This window comes from Canis lupus, chromosome 11 (assembly GCF_011100685.1).
Source record: "Canis lupus familiaris isolate Mischka breed German Shepherd chromosome 11, alternate assembly UU_Cfam_GSD_1.0, whole genome shotgun sequence".
NCBI lineage: Eukaryota > Metazoa > Chordata > Mammalia > Carnivora > Canidae > Canis > Canis lupus.
The window spans coordinates 71,822,571-71,840,412 of NC_049232.1; positions in this window are offsets into that span (position 1 = coordinate 71,822,571).

Here is a 17,842-nt window from a genome sequence, read left to right on the forward strand (position 1 = left end):
CCATTCAAGTTTCCGTGGAATAAAATCATGACTGTATGGGGACGACAACCGCCTCCATCACCATCATCTTACTCAGCTTTGGCCGAGTCATTCTTTTTTGTTGTATTCCTGAATTTCACTCTCCTCATTTTAAAACGTGTACATATGAATATAAAACATTTGACGGGGGATCCCTGGGTGGCGCAGCGGTTTGGCGCCTGCCTTTGGCCCAGGGCGCGATCCTGGAGACCCGGGATCGAATCCCACATCGGGCTCCCGGTGCATGGAGCCTGCTTCTCCCTCTGCCTATGTCTCTGCCTCTCTCTCTCTGTCTCTGTGACTATCATAAATAAATAAAAATTAAAAAAATAAATAAAATAAAAAAATAATAAAACATTTGACGGGAACACAAGTGACGGCTAACAGCAGTTGACTCTGGAGAGAATACTCGAGGACCTGCAAAAATGTAGAATCACTTCCCTGGCTATTGCCTTTTAAATGGTTTGCATTTTAGCCTATTCTCACATTTGTGTAGTATCTCCTTCTATGTCCATGTACGGATACGCACACATGCATACGTGCATATGGGATTTTATCAGACTATAGTTACCACCTGTTATGTTCCAAATATTTAGTGTATAGTACGTTGACACGTCAAAGGATTTGCTTCCCCAGTAAACAGTGGCTCTCAGAGAGAAAGGATGGAGTCTCGGTCCCCGTGTCATCTGGGTTTCTCTGCAGCCTCACACAGGAGCTGGCATATGGCAAGTGTTAAATAGACATTCTTATCAAATTACTTTTATAAGTATGTCCATCTGTAGAATAAAACGTTGGGCGAGACAGTAACCTTCTGAGATGGGCCTGCACAGCTTGGGAATCTGTATCACTCATGTACCACAAGGGTCTTCGCTCCCTGCGGCAAGATCACGCATCTCCGACTATCTTGTGCCGTAGCGCAGGCCGTCGGGGGGCACGGTCGGGGCGGCCAGAGCCACTCGGGCACCAGCAGCAGTCATGGTCAATCTAGATCCCGGGGAGAGACTCTTCTCTAGGTCTTCCAATGTTTGCTCTGGGTCAGGGCTTCTACGTGTCTGCAGCCAAAGATCAAGGCAAAACTCGGGGGTGGTATCTTGTTCCTGAAGAAGGCAGGTGGTAAGGGTGGAAGGTGTAGACTTCAGGGGAATTCGGATACACCAAGCCTTCCCTTGAGGCACAGAGTGGGAGTTGGTGCCGTGGGGGGCGACTTCCTCCTGAGCGCCAGGCTGTCAGCTTCCAGGCCTTTTTCTGGTGACATCTGCTCTAGCAGCCAGGAGCTGGGTCACAAGCTTCCTTCCTCTGCTGATTCCGTGTCGTGCAGTCCGGAGGCGATGAGGAAGAAGAACGAGGGAGGGAGAGTGTTGTGTACACAGAGTTTAAGTGATGTCTTCGGGGCTTGGGAAAAAATGTAATTCTGTTTGAGCAGTTTGCTGGCAGTTTTGCAACTCATCCCCCTGAATTAGGGACCGAATGAAGTCATTAGGCCCTAATCAAAAGCAGCTAATCAGGAATCAGTGGGAGATCTACCAATTAATCGCGGCTGGAACCCAACGAGCTGAAGTACCCAAGGCTGGATGGATAGAAGTAATGAAATTAGGTATCCGTGCCATGCAACGCCGCGCAACTTCAAGAACCAGTTATGAGCTGCTCGGCCCTTCCTGCCATATAAGACATAGAGTCTCAGTGCCAAAGCAGGGACGGGTGGGAGGCAGCTTCGGAGCTTGCCCTGAGATTTTCAGAGGCCGAGATGTGTCAACAGGAAGCAGGAGGATATGAAAAAGGAGATGGGCATGGATTTTTGTAGGTGTGCTAGCACAGTAACGACGTGGTATGAGGGACGTAACGCTACGGTTCGACCATCATGTGTGAGCATTTACATAACGTACACCCAGGTTCTTTGTTGGTACGCCATCCTCTCCATCCAGCCTGTGAAGATGCAGCTTGTTGCAGAGGAGTCTCTCATCCCATAACCAGCGTTGCGTGCGCGTGCTGCTAAACACATAATTATGGATTCGTTTAATTGATTCTGGGTGGAGCAAGGATCTGGACTGAGGCTTTTCAATTCCAATCGCCACACGCGTCCTCCTGGACCACAGAGGCCGAAGGATTCAGTGCCCCGATTTAATCAAAATAAAAGTTATTACCTGCTGGCAGTTCCTGACTCAGAAACGTCCAAGTACTTTGAATCACAGCTTTCAGGGATCTTACAAAATAGACAGTCGAGTCTAAGCCTCTAAATCACAGGTGGAGAGACCAGGGCCAGAGAGTGATGGGAACCTGTCCCCAGGTCCCCCAGCCTATCTGTGGCAAAGGCAGGCCTAGCACTGAGGTCCTGACTCTGGGTTCAAGCCATTTCCCTCAGCATCCGGTCCTTTGCTTTCATCATTCATGACCATTCCCTCTCCTACGTGGAATTTCTTTGTCCTCTGTGATTTCCAGAGCTCTTAGTCTGTCTAGATTGGGAGCAATTTAAGATTTGCATAAGTGTTCCTGGAGCCCATGCTGGTGGCCAGGGCAGTGAGTCTGGGCCATGAGGCAGGTGGGAGCCACCCCAGTCTCCATTTCCCATTTAGCAGGAACGGCCGTGCGGCTCATAACTGGTTCTTGGACTCGGGCAGCGTTGCGTGGCACGGATACCTAATTTCATTACTTTATCCATCCAGCCTCGGGTACTTCAGCCCGTTGGGTTCCTGCATTGGGAGGTCCGTGTTAAAAACAAGACAGAACCTGTTTGTGTTGGGATGATTTGTGAGGTGATGGGCATCTGGGGGAAGTCTGGGCTCTAAGGATGAAGTGAGGGACAGCGGTGATGGGAGGAGAGCTCTGGGGTCAGAAGTGTGTGCGTGACCATGCATGGGCGTACTGTGTCATAGCCTTTACGCGGTTTTGTGTTTAAAAGTAGATGCTTGATTCTGTCATAATTTAAAAAAACACATTCATGATGGTGTCTGAGTATGTGTACATGTGAGGGGGATCATTTAAGCACAAACATTTATGTGTTTCTGTGGGGTGTGTATGGACTCCTGGAAGGTGCCATTTTTATAGGGTATGTGGGGGGCGTGTTAGTATGCATATCTACGTGCATTTTTTTTTTCACTTTCCCTTGCATGTCATTTTCTTGGATTTCTGTCTCCCATGTTTGTGGGTCTGAGAGCCTGTTATTGTCCATGGGAATGGGTGTTTCCTTGGCGTGAGGAGGATTTAGGCAAAGATTTGAAAGTACACATTTAGGACGCCTGGGTGGCTCAGCGGTTGAGCACCTGCCTTTGGCTCCAGGCATGACCCCGGGGTCCTGGGATCGAGTCCCGCATCGGGCTCCCTGCAGGGAACCTTCTTCTCCCTCTGCCTGAGTCTCTGCCTCTCTGTGTATGTCTCTCATGAATAAATAAATACAATATTTAAAAAAAACAACAAAGAAAGAAAGTACACATTCCAAATTTGAGGGCATCCATGCATTCCAGTGAGTGTGTACATTTTAGAATGGTTGGATAACTTTATATGTGTTTGCGGGGAACGGGGCAATCAGTGTGTTGGTATGTACATGTTTGCATGTGTGTCTGTGAATGGTACATTTTTTGAGTGTGTTTACAGTTAAGGGGATTGCATAATTGACCATCCATATGGGACATGTTTGAGAATTAAATGTGGTTTGTGTGTGTGTGTGTGTATTTGATAATTATGCCTGGACACCAGGGAAAATCCGTGACTGGTACAGGCAATCGGGATATATTGACATTCCAGTGTGTGTGTGTATGTGTGGGCTTGTGTGTGTGTGTGTGTGAGAGAGAGAGAGAGAGAAAGTATGTCTCTGAATGAATGTTTGTATTTAATTTTGTGTTACTGGTGTCCAGAATTTATAAGAATAGAAGTCACTAAATTATTTAGGTCTTTCTCAGGCTGTGGGCTTATAATAGAGGCATTAATAGAATTAACAGGTAAGAGGAGGTCAGCCCCAGGGAGATATGTGTTTTTTTTTTTTTTTAAAAACCAGATCAATGAACTGAGAAAAGAGGCCATACATATCTTGTGGTGACAAGAATGCACATGGTTTAAAAAAAAAAAATGAGCACAGTCAGTAAGGACAAGAAATGTGAACTATATTGTGCTGGAAAGTGTCTTTCATGTACAACATCCGCTTTGCTGTGTCCTCCTGCCTTGTTCCCCATGAGTAACTCCAGCTTGTGATGGCCAAGATAGCTGAGACCTTTTATCCTCTTACCTCGACAGTTTGGAAAAATAGCTCAGTGTGACCTCCCTCATGTAAGAGACAGAGAGGCTGGAGAGAGTCCGCTGCTTCATTTCAGGTGATTCAGAAAAGAAGTCCCAGGGATGCTCCTGGCATTCTCACTTATTTTCAGAGAGTGCTGCCCCAGAGTCCCTGGTTTTGTACATGCACCCCCTGGGGCTGGGAAATCCACTTGCTTAGTTCTCACGGGCCTTGCGGGGTGTAGCGGAGTGGTCGGAGAGTGCCTTGCCTTCTACTTGACCACATTGGTGCGGTAGTTTCTCAGCAGCTCCATGCCCACCGATTGCAATTATGCAATCGCCTTAACTGTAAACACACTCAAAGGATGACCCCCCCACCCCGTCATCCTTTCCAAACTCTCATATCAGTAGAGTATCTGCGATTGCTGCCTAATGTTATAATAGCAGCAGTTGCACCAGGTGTGTGTGTGTGGGGGGGGGGTTAAAGATGGCTGCAAATTCTTTTTCTTTGTCATCCTCCCACTGACAGGTGGAGTTTCACTGCCTCTCTAGGAATCTGGGCCAGCCTTAGTGACTTCTTTGGCCAAGAGAATATGTCAGATGTGATTTTCTGCAACCTCTGCTGCGTCTGTCTCATAAGAGCCTTATGGCTTCTGCTCAGATCTCTTGCCTCCCTGGGAAACAAGTGGCAACTCTACAAGAAGCCGAAGCCCCTGGAGAGGCCACTCTGATCTATCGGGTCTTTGTAGGCATTCTGGTCAGTGGTCCAGCTCCGCGGCAATCTGATGGCTAGCATCCTTTCCCTATGCAAACACTATCCCGGCCCAGATGCCAGGCATATGAGCGAAGAAGCCGTTCTGGAAGTGGACGTTCCAGTCAATGCCACAGGGGTCAGAGAAGGATGACCCAGCTGAGCTCTTCTTGGAATCCTGACACACAGAGTACAATGGTTGGGAGCACTGTGTTTGGGAGTCGTTTCCTCCACAACAATAGACCATTGAGATACCAGTGCTAGAAGACCTGTTAGACATTGAGCCATTGCCCCTTGGTCGGAGAATGTTCCCAGGAATATGTGTGCACTTTTTTTTTAAATTTATTTTTTATTGGTGTTCAATTTGCCAACATATAGAATAATACCCAGTGCTCATCCCATCAAGTGCCCCTACCCGTGCCCGTCACCTAGTCACCCACACCCCCCGCCCACCGCCCTTTCTACCACCCCTTGTTCGTTTCCCAGAGTGAGGCACTTTTTCATGGTATCTTCACAATGATCAAATGAGTTTGGAGCTTTTATTATTCCCATTAAACATATGACGAAGTTGAGGTGAGGAAACTGCCCTAAATCACATAACTACTGTTTGGCAGAGGTGCCTTCAGTCTAGGACCTTTTCTTAACCACCTTCCTCCTTCATACTGATGTTAGCGTATAGCAAGACATTCTTGGTTTTGCTTGGAATAATCGTCCTAATCACCCCACTCCAACTGACAACTTCCTTCTGATCCTTCATGGTCTAGCTCTATAACCGTAGCTGTTTTGCACCCAAATCCATGCAGGTTTCCCACAGCAGGTACACAGGCACTAAACTACCTTGCATTAACGGCATGAAAACAAACAAGATACTCAACTTCCCTGAGGCTCCTTTTTCTGATGTGTAAGATTGGTTACAATGGCTTTCTTATAGGTTGGTTGCAAAGATTAAACGTTGTGAGAGATGCTAAAATGTGTCATACACGGAAGAACGGGATGCACACACTAACCTTTGATAACCTAACTGCTATCAAAGCTGAGCTGCAGGCCTCCAGGATGAACCATTAGTCGATCACTTTTCACTGCATGTGCCTGGGTATACAGAGTCGTCCAAGGCACCAGTTGTGTCCCATGGAGGTCATATTTCCGTGGGGCAGAAGACAAATTAAAAAAAAAAAAAAACAATATGGTAATGAGAATAATGTCAGGGTAGAGGGGGCCAAAGAGTCTTAGAACTCAGAAAGAGGCCCTTAATCCCTTTGGGGTAGCATGTCATGAAAGAGATCTCAGAGGTGAAATGAACCCTCTGTGATGAGAAGGAATTAGTGAGGTTGAGAGAGAGAGGGAAGGCATTCCAGATAAGAATAAGCTTGAGCAAATATTTGAAGGAATCCAACAGGAAGATGTGTGTGTGTGGGGGGGTCCCTCCAAGTAGCTTGGTACCCTAGGATTCAGGTGAAGGTGACCTGGGGTAGAGACACATGAGAGACAGGGAGATCTTTGAATTCTAAACTGAGGACTTTATGCGAAGGTCAGTGGGAAGCTGGCAAGGGATTGAGGACAAGGAATGCAGATGAATTGGTCTGCATTTTAGAACCATTAACTTGGGGACCATTTTGGAATGGGGCAAGACAGGGGGTGGAGAGGCTGACATCGAGGATTTTGCAAGTATAGATCTTTCTCAACTTGTGATTAGGTTATATCCTAATGAACTCATCCTAAATTGAAAATATCCTAGTCAAACATGCATTTACTACACCTAACCTATCACACGTCCTAGCTCAGCCTACCACACCTTACACGTGCTCAGAACACTCAGAGTTGCTTAGAGTAGGGCAAAATCATCTAACCCAGAGCCCGTTTCATAACAAGTGTTGAGCATCTCATGTATTTATTGAAGTAATGTACTGAGGGTGAGGAACGGAATGGCTGTGTCAGTACAGAACGGGCGTAAGTGTATCGGTTGTTCACCCTCATGACTGCCTGACTGCCTGGGAGCTGTAGCTTGATACCACTGCCCAGCATCGTGAGATGAGATATCACTGCCCAGTATCACACCACATATCACCAGCCTGAGAAAAGATCAAAATTCAGAAAGTGGTTTCTACAGAATATGGGTTGCTCTTGCATCATTGTAAAATCTAAAAATTTTAAGTCAAAACATCGTAAGTTGGGGGCCGTCTTCACTCTTGAAAAAGAGGTGGTGGTAGAGTAATCCAGGGGCATGGCAGTGGGCATTGGAGAGATGCCAACACAAGGGAGAGGAGGAAGCCTGGTGAGTGATTGCCTAAGAGGGATGGAGTTGGGGGAGGAGCCTGAGTTAGTGCCCTGGCTTCTGACTTGTGTGACTTAGTCCATGGTGCCATGCAGTAATGAGAAGGAGGAAGAGTCTCTTCCCACCCCTTGGGGCGGGACTGTTCCGGTGGGGAGGACAATGGGTCCCGTGGTCCCCTCTGTGGGAGTCGTAGGCCCACAGGAGCATGGATCCAAGCAGGTCATTACAGCACATCAACGTCCGTGATGAAAACGGAACTCTAATTGTGCCAGCCCCGCTCTGGCATACTAAGTGTGGTTTTTAACATAATGCACTGCTGGAGTGAAGTTGTCAGAAAAGCAGGGGGGCGGAGGATGTAATCTGCGAGACTTCAAAGAAAAGAAGATTGAAGCCATTTTATGTGGCTGGAAATGAGTCATTTGTCAGCAAAGCCAACCTGCTGTCAGCCCCACAGGGAGAGACGGCTGGGCACCCTGGGGGGAGGGCTGGTGAAGGTGTCAGCCTCCAGTCACCAGAGGCCATGTGCGGGGTAAGAAGTGTCAGTCACATCACATCCCTGTGCTGACCCGGGTCAGAGGGAAAGCAAGGTCATGTCAGAGCATTTAGCATCGTAACCGAGGAACCTTTTAACCTGCCTCTGTCAGGAAAACCTGATGTGCTCAGCATTATCAAAGACAGTTCAGAGCTTTCATCCCCAGGAGACGTGCACTTTCCAGAACAGTGAGAGGGCAACACTTTTAGGAAAAAGAAGCTAAGAGGTAAGAGTGGATTGGTGGCAGCAGGAAGGAGAGACTTCTGAGCAAGGGCCTGCCTAAGGTCACTGAGAGAACACTACACAGGTGCTACCCCTTTCTCTCCGTCCGGCCTTGGGGGCTCGGCAAGGGCAGGGCCTGTGCGTCCCAAGGGCTTGGAAGTCATTCCAGTGACGGGATGACCTCTAGAGGCAGGACTCCTGCTTCCCAAGCTGCTCCATTCCCTGTTAGCCCCTCCCGTTAGGCCCCTCATCTGTCCCCACCGCGCAGGCAGCTCCTCCAAGGTGCCCTTCCTGCTCCCCGCTCCTCCGTGCTGACCCGCCTGCCTCCCTCAACCACTGGGATCGTTTCAAACTCAAGGGGAATCTTCGCTCCCTACGTCTCTACAGCCCGAACGGTGTCGATCCCAAGCCAGACACCTGCTCCCCCTTCTCGGCACTCTAGCTGCAAATGCCCTCTGGAGTTCCCTGAACACAGAGTTCCCTGAACACACGGAGCTTGGTCTCTCTCGAGATCTTTGCAGAGACTAGTCTCTCTCCTTGGGTCCTGTCTATCCATCCTTCAGCTCAGCTTAAATAGAGCTTCTCTAGAAAGATACTGACTCTCACATTACATCACCCTTCACCCCCAAGACAGACAGGCTTTCTCTCCCACAATATCTTATTTGGGGGAGGGGGGACATTTTTGATTATTTCGTTGCTGTTATGGTTTATATTCTGAGATCCCTTATGGACTCTGAATTCCGAAAGAGCAGCGATAATGCTGGTGTTATTTGCCACTGCATCCACATGCCTGGAACAGTGCTTAATATAAATGTTCCACAAATACTTGTAGGATGAATGAATGAATTAATTAATAAATGAATAAACTAGTTCTTCAATAATTCTGGTGGGCAGAAAATTCCAGGATGCCATGCACCAGGCAATATCACAGAAGTACCAAAATTCTCTATAGGCAGAGACGAGCAAAAGCTCAAGGAATCTTATCAGTCACTTTTCTGCCACTTTATGCTCTGCTCCCCATTCACACGTTCTTGGCCAGAGTGGTTTTGAGGAACTGAAGTCATAGAACACTTTCCATTAGACCCGTGGTTCTCAAAATCTCCCAGGAGAGCTTATTAAAACACAGAGCACTGGGCCTCACCCCCAGTGTTTCTGACTCAGTAGGTTTAGTGTGGGATTTGAAAATACTCATTTCTAAAAAGTTCCCAGGTGATATTGGTGCCGCTGGTCCAGGAAACACACGTTTAAAAAGAGTACATGGACAGGCCCACAAACCCTAGGGGCAAGGGCTCTACTCTTCACATTTACTATTGAGACCTACACATGCTGTGATAGAAATAAATATATATTTTCCATTGTATATGCTCGCAAGTATTTGTTGACTAACTGGAAGACTCTGAGTGGGCACCCGTGTCCATCACCTGGCTCTGTCCCGGGGCCACTCTTCTCCTCTTACCCATCTCTATTCCATGTCAGATGATCAACATTCCCACAACCTCCTGTTCCCACCAACCGTCTGAGTTCCTCAAGGTAACTTTTATGTTCTACTCATCTTCCCAGAGAAACGATCTACTTGTGTGTTTTTGGTTTCAAATAAGGCCCTGATGACACTTGATAAGCCTCTCAAGTTACAATGCAACGAGTAATGGCAGACCAACCTATTACTTCTCCAAAGAGACCTTTTATCCTAATATCTGATAGAACATTTGTATCCGAAGAACACTGATTAATGGTGGTGGTCAATCTGTGCAATCATAGCTTGCAGCTTGAAATAAGCCTTCACACACACTATTTAAAATGTTTTATTTAGTGAGCCTTTTTAATATAGCATTACAAAGATTGTGGGGCAGGCAATGATAAGACAGCTTAATAGTAGAAATTGCTTCTTTGTACTTTAGAAACATCCACATGGATGATATTAAATGGTGTGCTAGTTATAACAGAATCTTATCCATCCTACAAGGATCTTTATTGAGAAAATATTTAGATATGGTAGGTAAAATTACCACTTGCATCTGAAAGAAAAAAATGCATCCATATACATATAGGTATGGATACGGGTAAAGATGTGTATGTGTGCATTTTTGGGTCGCGAAATCCTAAAACTCCAGTTTTTCTTATCTCACCTCAATGACTTCATATGAATTAAGTTTTATTCTATGAAATGGAACCTATTACAACTTGCATTATCTGTTCTCATACATATTAGATTGTGCCTCTTGCCTCGCACTCATTAAATGAGTATTTAGTAACATTTCTGAAGAACGACTTCTGTTAGATCAAGCTAGAAGCCACTGGGGACTTAAAAGTCTTTTTTTTTTTTTTTTTTTTTTTTTAATGGCAAAGCATCACAATCCCTGAGCAATTTACCAGGTTGATATAATTTGGAGTCACTTCTATGCCTTCCTGTAGATCTACCCTAAGTCTCTAGCTGAACAGAGTTAGAAATTGATGAAATGTTCTACGTGGTGTCACATATACACACAAAGTTCAATTTTAGCCCTGATACTCTCATCTACAGGCTTGGTTCTACTTGAGGAAAATCAAATATTTTCTTTCCTTTTGAGCCAGATAGGTACTTCTGACAATAAGAAATGAGGAAGAAAACTAATGCACCGAGTACATGCTATATATCGAGTGCTCTTTGTATGTCAGTAATGATCCTCACACCAACCCCAGGAGATAGATACCATTATTCCTTCTAAGCAGATTAGGCAAAGTGTAGGGAAAAAAGAAAAGGAAATGCCTAGGAGTGAAATCATATACCTGAGGTCACACATGAAGCAAATGGTAGAGAACAAATTCACAAAGAGATTCATGTGTCACTAAAAACATGTGGTATGTTTGAGCAGGGTCACTGACTACAGTAGAACCTCTTATGGTGGCTGCATGTCAGCTTTGACAATAACAACCAAGAAACAAGAGAGAAGGGTCAGAAACAGTCGTTTATTTATTTAACTCCAAGGAGACCATGCAGTATCTTTCTTCCTCATTAAATTTCAAGGTAAGGATTCTATGCCACTTTTCTGAGACTTTTCTTTAATCCTCTTCTTCTTTCTTGTATCTGGCTTGGAGAATCAAATTCAGTCCCTCTAACCCACATGTCCTCTGATTCTACCCACAGAAGTAATGTTCTTCATTCAATTATTCTAGAATCCTGTGCTTTTCATCTAGCACTTAACATTTTGCAACTTCACTTATACCTGTTGATTGACCAGGGTTGAGGGAAGAGATGTGGGAGACTGAAATTCTGGATTGGATCAGGGACATTAGTGTGTCCAATCTGTGATTTCCTTCCAAAGATGAGTGATCAAAGGGGAGGGGGAGGAAGGGTCGGGGATGACTTAATTGGTATTTCCAACCGATTCTCTTTGAAGCTCAAATTCTCCCCTGTTAAACAAGAATTAAATTACCTCACAGGGCTAATATAAGGAACCAATGAGATAATATAAGGGAGGGTTTGTTTGTTAGTTTAATCCAATTGCTAGTATTGCTATTAGGACAACAATAAAAACTGCAACATAACTTCATAAATCCATAAACCACCTAGAAAAAATGTCTCCAGGCTGAAACTCTTCAGAAGACTGCCCACAAATATCACATACGCTTTTCCTGTTATATTTATTCCTAAATTCTTAGTAAAGTCTAACTTAGTTATACATCTTAGTCTTTTAGAATCAGTAGAGATTTTAACAAGGGTCAGACCATTTTTAATAGATTTTATAGTCAGGAAGGATTGTTACCAGTGGGGAACAGGAAAAAGGTGGCTTAAACTATCCAGGAAATCAGACATTATTCAAGAGTTAGATAAAATCTATTTAGCTGTATCCAACTTCTTGCCAAGAATACACACATCATTCTTATTTATATTCAGTTCTTCCTATCTCCGTAAATTTGCATTTACTAAAATGGCATTTAAAAATGAACACAGTCAAAAAAAATGAAAAATAAAAATGAACACAATCTAAACCCCTATTTCCCCAACATAGGGAATCTGAAAACATCAGCAGGCTAGTAGTTCTTAGTTTTCCCATCTGTAAAATTAGGAAGTTGGACTAGATGCGGAATAGAGAGACGAGAGACGTGGCAAGGTGGTCCCACATTGTCCAACTCCTTGCCCATGGCTGACACCACTAATGGATTACAACACCTTTGCATGAGGCTAGGAAGTAGCCTCAGGATCATTCTCTCTACTGCTTCCTGCAGCTGCTATCAACCAATTGGAACACTGCCATTGTAGGATTAGATGCTTTCTAAGATTTTATTTTTTAACTCTGACATTTTCAGTATATATAAATGCAATGAGTTTGTCTCACTCCTAAAATTCATTTTGTTAAAAAATAATCTGTTCCTATTCTCTGGAAGGTGATGACAACTTTCAGTTGGTATTTCTCATTCAGTTGTCTGTCTTCTCTGTTCCCCACTCCCTGAATGGTACCGGTGTCTCTCAGCAGGAGATGCCAAGTAAATGAAACCGCCCAGCAGGAAACCCTGTTTGGCAATTCTAACAAGGCTTGAAGAATTGGCTTCCTCATTAGAAACAACAAAAGTTTCCTATCTGGTGAACATGCAAGTTCTGGGCATGATCTCATGGGCACTCTACCTGAACAAAATATTGAAGCAAAAAGAATACAAATGAAAAACAAATACTTGGTAATGATGGGATCCGTCATTCACCTTGACTACAAGAGATAAAAATTCCATTTTCTTGCAATGCATTATCTGGATTTAACAGACTTTAGCCCTAGGAGTAGAATGACTTCACCTTCTGCATGGGGATTACCACTTGATGAGCTCCTACTATGACCTAGGTCCCTCATGTGTATTATTTCATTTAAATCACAAGAATACTAGTTAAGATCTATTAAACCTTTGCTATGTGTCAGGGACTGTTCTAAGCACTTTCCTTGAATCAACTCACTTAGCAGCTACAAGAACACTATAGAGTAGGTGTTACTAGGGTCTTTAAATGAGGAAAAAGAAGCAAAGGGAGGCTAAGCAACTTGTCCAAAGTCATAGAGTAGTAAATGGTATAGCTTAGAAGAGAATCTGTAAAGTCTGGCTACAGATTCTGAGCTTGTAACCACTGCATTACCCTACCTGATGATGTTCCAAACGGTTGGCTGTTAAGCTAGTTTTCTTATGGGTAGAGGAAACGTAAGAGCCTCTTGCCTCTCGCCAGAAAGTGGTATAGCAGGGCCAGCACTTTTCATCTGTTGTCTATTTAATCCTTAATACCACCCCACATCAATCATAGATGGGAGCATTTCCCCATTTAACAGATGAAGAAACAGAGTTTCTTGCTGGATTATAACTTGCCAGGATCACACAGCTAGTGAATGCCAGAGCCAGGCCCTGAACAAGGCAGCCAAACTCAAGATGCACATGATTCCAGTTCTCTGGGAGCTGACAATCAGATCTAAAAGAAGGAACAGTATAAAGATGAAAAAAAAAATGTCTTCCAGGCCTGGTGGACCAGAGATAACATGGGACAGTGGGAACAGAGGGCAAGGGGCTCAGAGACAGATCAGAGTGGTGGGAGCAGTTTCAAGAATGAGAAGGAACAGTTCAGTGGCTCATTTGGTTAGGTGTCTGCCTTCCGCTCAGGTCATGATCTCAGAGTCCTGGGATCGAGGCCCAGGTCATACTCCCTGCAGTGGGAACTCTGCTGCTCCCTCTCCCTCCGTCCTCCCCACTGCTCATGTGCACTCCCTCTCTCTCTCTTAAATAAATAAATAAAAAATACATAGATACTTCTTAAAAAAAGAATAAGTGAAGAGTAGATTAAGGGGTTTTCAAAGTGAGACAATTGTCAATATCTATTGGAGGTGGTTGGTTCTTTTATGGTTGTGAATCATAGTTAAGGATGGGTAATATGGAAATGGGCACCTACTAGTCAATCTATGAGGTGATAATTATTGATTAATAAAGGAAAGGAAAGTTGGTTAGACCTGTTTGTTCCATATCTGCTTAATAACTATTTCATCAAATGCAATAAAAATTGTGTCTGAGCCTTACTTTAGAGCCCAGACAGATCCTAGAATTAACTTTTCCCTAACGAACTCATCCTCCTTCCCGTATACCTGCCTCTCTGCCTCACTTTAGTACCTCAGAGTACTCTTGGAACTACTTTCTAGCCCTTAACGGAATTCTGTTCTTTAAGCAGGGCTTTTAGAAATTGTGATCCCTAGTTTATTTTCATTCCATTTCAGCCTTTTGACTTCTCGGCGGTAAATTGCTCTTAACTTCATTCTTGCCATGTCCCCCCAACCTCATTTGTCATAATTGGATTTATGCTTCTCCTCCACTTTGAGATTTGTGGATATATCTGTGTGTGTGTGTATTTCCACAAATAGAATGTATACATATATAGGTTACATGCACACGTTCATTGCTTACTCACAGTTTTGGGGTTTGGGGGTTGTTGGGTTTTGTTTCCCAATCATAAACAATGTTTCTATTCTACTTCCATCCTCTAGAGAAGACCGATAAAATTTGACTCATGAAAAGAGAGAGAGAGGAAAAAAAAATCCAGGAGGCGAAAGTAATATGGGGAGAAAATGAAAGAGATTTAGTGCAGCTATCAACCGACCGTTGCGCTGTCTTTAAGAGTCTGTTGAAACAACATAATAAAAGGTAATAAAGTTTGGATTTATAGCCTACCTGGTGGAAACGGCTGCCTGTTTGTATCTTGCCCACTCACAGCCCACCGTGGGTCTTTGTCTTGAGGTCTTTTCCCCTGGACAGTCACCGCCTCACCTGGGACTTAAGAGGCATAAGGCAACCCTGAGAATGTCCAAATCAGATTGGCAGGTGAATTAAACATCTTTCTGGCTCCTTCCATTCTTCCATTTCCTTCTTTTTTCTGGGATTTAGTGCCCAGCTTTTTTTTTTTTTTTTTTTTTTTTTTTGCCTTTAAAAAAAATTTTTTTTTAAAAGATTTTATTTATTTATTCATGATAGTCAGAGAGAGAGAGAGAGAGAGGCAGCGACACAGGCAGAGGGAGAAGCAGGCTCCATGCACCGGGAGCCCGATGTGGGATTCCATCCCGGGTCTCCAGGATCGCGCCCTGGGCCAAAGGCAGGCGCCAAACCGCTGCGCCACCCAGGGATCCCTAAAAAAATTTTTTTTAAGATGTATTTGGTTTGGTTTGCCTAGGAATGCCCTCAGTGATTCACTCAAATAGGCAAAGGGAACTTTGAACTTGAAAATGGTTATGTGAGCTCCCAAAGGATGAAGGGCTTATTGCTTCCCCTTCAAGTTCAAATCAATTTCCATGAACTTCTAAATCAGCACTAATCAGTCTCTTGAGAGGACAGTGCTACATATTCCCCAGGTAGTTTGGGAAAATCAAAGATCAGGACAAGAGAAAGGATGATGTCTGCCCACAATGTGCTGGACCACATTCCAGGAGGCAACCGGAACAGAGGATGGTCCCGAGTCTATAGTGCTCGCTGGTACTTAGCAGGTGATCAGAAGACAAAGTTCATTCATTCATTCACTAATATTTATCTACAAACAGCATCTGCTTTGCGCCAGCCCTTGTGCCCAGCCAATGACAGGGATACACACGTGAATAAGACCAGAGCTCTCTCTGGAAGATTCCAGACTAGGGAAAGAGATGCCCCCTTTGACGCAAAGTTATAAATGCTGTGTTAAAGTCCATAATGTTGGTAATTATGTTCAGGGTTCAGAAGGTGCAAAAGGGAGGTAGGGACCAAGCTAATCCTAATTGTCTTGGAAGGTTTCAGGACACAGCTGACCCTTGATCCTCGATTTGAGTATTTGCTTGAATAGATAAATAAATTAATACATTGAAAGAAAGGGTGGAAAGAGGAGTCAGAAGTTACAAGTTCAAGATCTAAACACCATTTCCTGTGAGATGTTGCGTAAGTCTCGCCCCAGCCCCGAGCTTTGGTTTCCCCATTTATGCACTGAGATTTTTGTCTGTCTCTTAAGTTCAATTCCACCTCTAAATTCTAAATTACATCCAGCAAGGTAAAGGAATATAAACACTTCTCCAAATCTGAGTTCTTGTAGCAGGTCCAACATCTCTCTCCTGTTTCTCTAGAAAACAAGCCCCATGCTCTTCACACTGTATGTTTAGTCACTCCTCGTTTATAAACTTGGTCTAGCTGGGTGTCTGAGTCTATGATTCTTTGCAAAAGGGAAGTCACAGACACCATGGTCTGTTCCCCACCCATGGTGGTGATTGAGACCAAGAGGGAAGCTAAGAAATTCTGGGACGAAAATGGAAATGGGGCTCCCGTGAGAGGCAGGGTGGAGGGACGCCAGCAACAAAGCACTGAGCCCCTGGAAAAGAGACCTCATTACTAAAGTATGAGTCACGGTAATAGTCTGAATAAATCCCCATAAAGTCAGGGCTAATGGTGTCTGCTGGAGCCCTCATCGTGCCATAAACACAGAGCCAAGGCTGTGCTAATTGTCAGACCCAATCAGAAGGGCTGGGGAGCATGAAATGACGGATTAGTTCGGGGGGTGGGTGAGACCCAAGCCTCTCGAGGGAGCCTGGCTCTGCCTCCTGTCTGGCTAGGGCTCCTGTGTGGGAGAAGCCTGGCCTCTTTCCCTTCCTCTTCTTCCTGTTCCTTCTGTTTGTTCCCTTTTTTCCCCTCCCTGCTTCTCCTTTCTTCTTTTCCTTCGCTTATCCAAGCTTGGCAGCAAGTAACCTGGGATTTGCTGGACCAGATGACTGAGCCCCCTGCCTCATCATTATCTTCAAAATGCTTTTGCGATTTGATTTGATTCTCACAATGACCTTCAGATGAAAATATTTAAAGGAAATCAAAGTTCAAAACAGCTAAATGACAGGCCAAGTTTGCACAGCTACTAAGTAGAAGATTTGGGATTGCATTCCGAATATGTTTGAAGTCCGGTTCCCCACACAGGATTTGGAACCGGGGTGTGTCCAGAACACCAGTTGTGGCTCCCTGACAACCTTACAGGGTCAGATGTATCCTCCAGAGACTAAGGGAAAAGCTGTAGCAGCAAGCCTGTCTGCCCCCCTTCCCCTCCCCAGTGCTGATTTATTTACCAAGCACTGAGCGATCCTCACATGCTTGACCACCCCTCGGTGTTGAGGATGCAGAACCAAGTGACTCTCCCCATGGAGCTCACATTCACAGGTGGGCGCCAGCCAATAATGAACAAGTAATGAAGTACGTATATGATACAACGAGCTCGGATCCTGGTGTCAGTGGTTACGGGGGAATGTATTGGGGAAACACTGGAAATTGTGACAGTTTGGGTTTCCACAAGATCTTCATATAAGCCTCTCTCTCTCTCTCTTTCTCTCTGTGCTTTAGTCTGAACCTGATTTTGCCTGACTTTCTCAATATAGGGTATACCATTAACCCACAAAAGTCTCCTCAAATTCTTATGCCAAATGCCCTCTAAAGCCAATTCTGGTTACTACGCAGAGACGCAAGAGGCCACTGCTGGAGGGCAATGGGCTGTGGCTGCCATCACGCTCTGTCTGGATTTCAGCCTGCCCCGAGCCTCCCAAATTGAGTTGTTTTGTTCTGTTTTCTCCCACTTAGCTCTGTCCCCTTTTCTGCCTATAGCTGGGCTGTGCTGCACAGGCTCAGTTGCCTGTTAATTGGCAGTAGCATCTGGGACCTTACCATCTGGCAAAAACTGCCAGCTTTTAGTCTCAAGAACTTTCCAATGGCTGGTGCTGCTGTTTGATGTTAGGGGAGGATAATTCTCCATGCCCCCTTGCTTGGTGTAGAAGATGGCCCAGAGACGGTGAAGGAAGCACCTGACGGCTGCCTCTCTGACTCTAACCATCTTTTATTCCAGATCTAGAATGCAAACCTCTCCCTC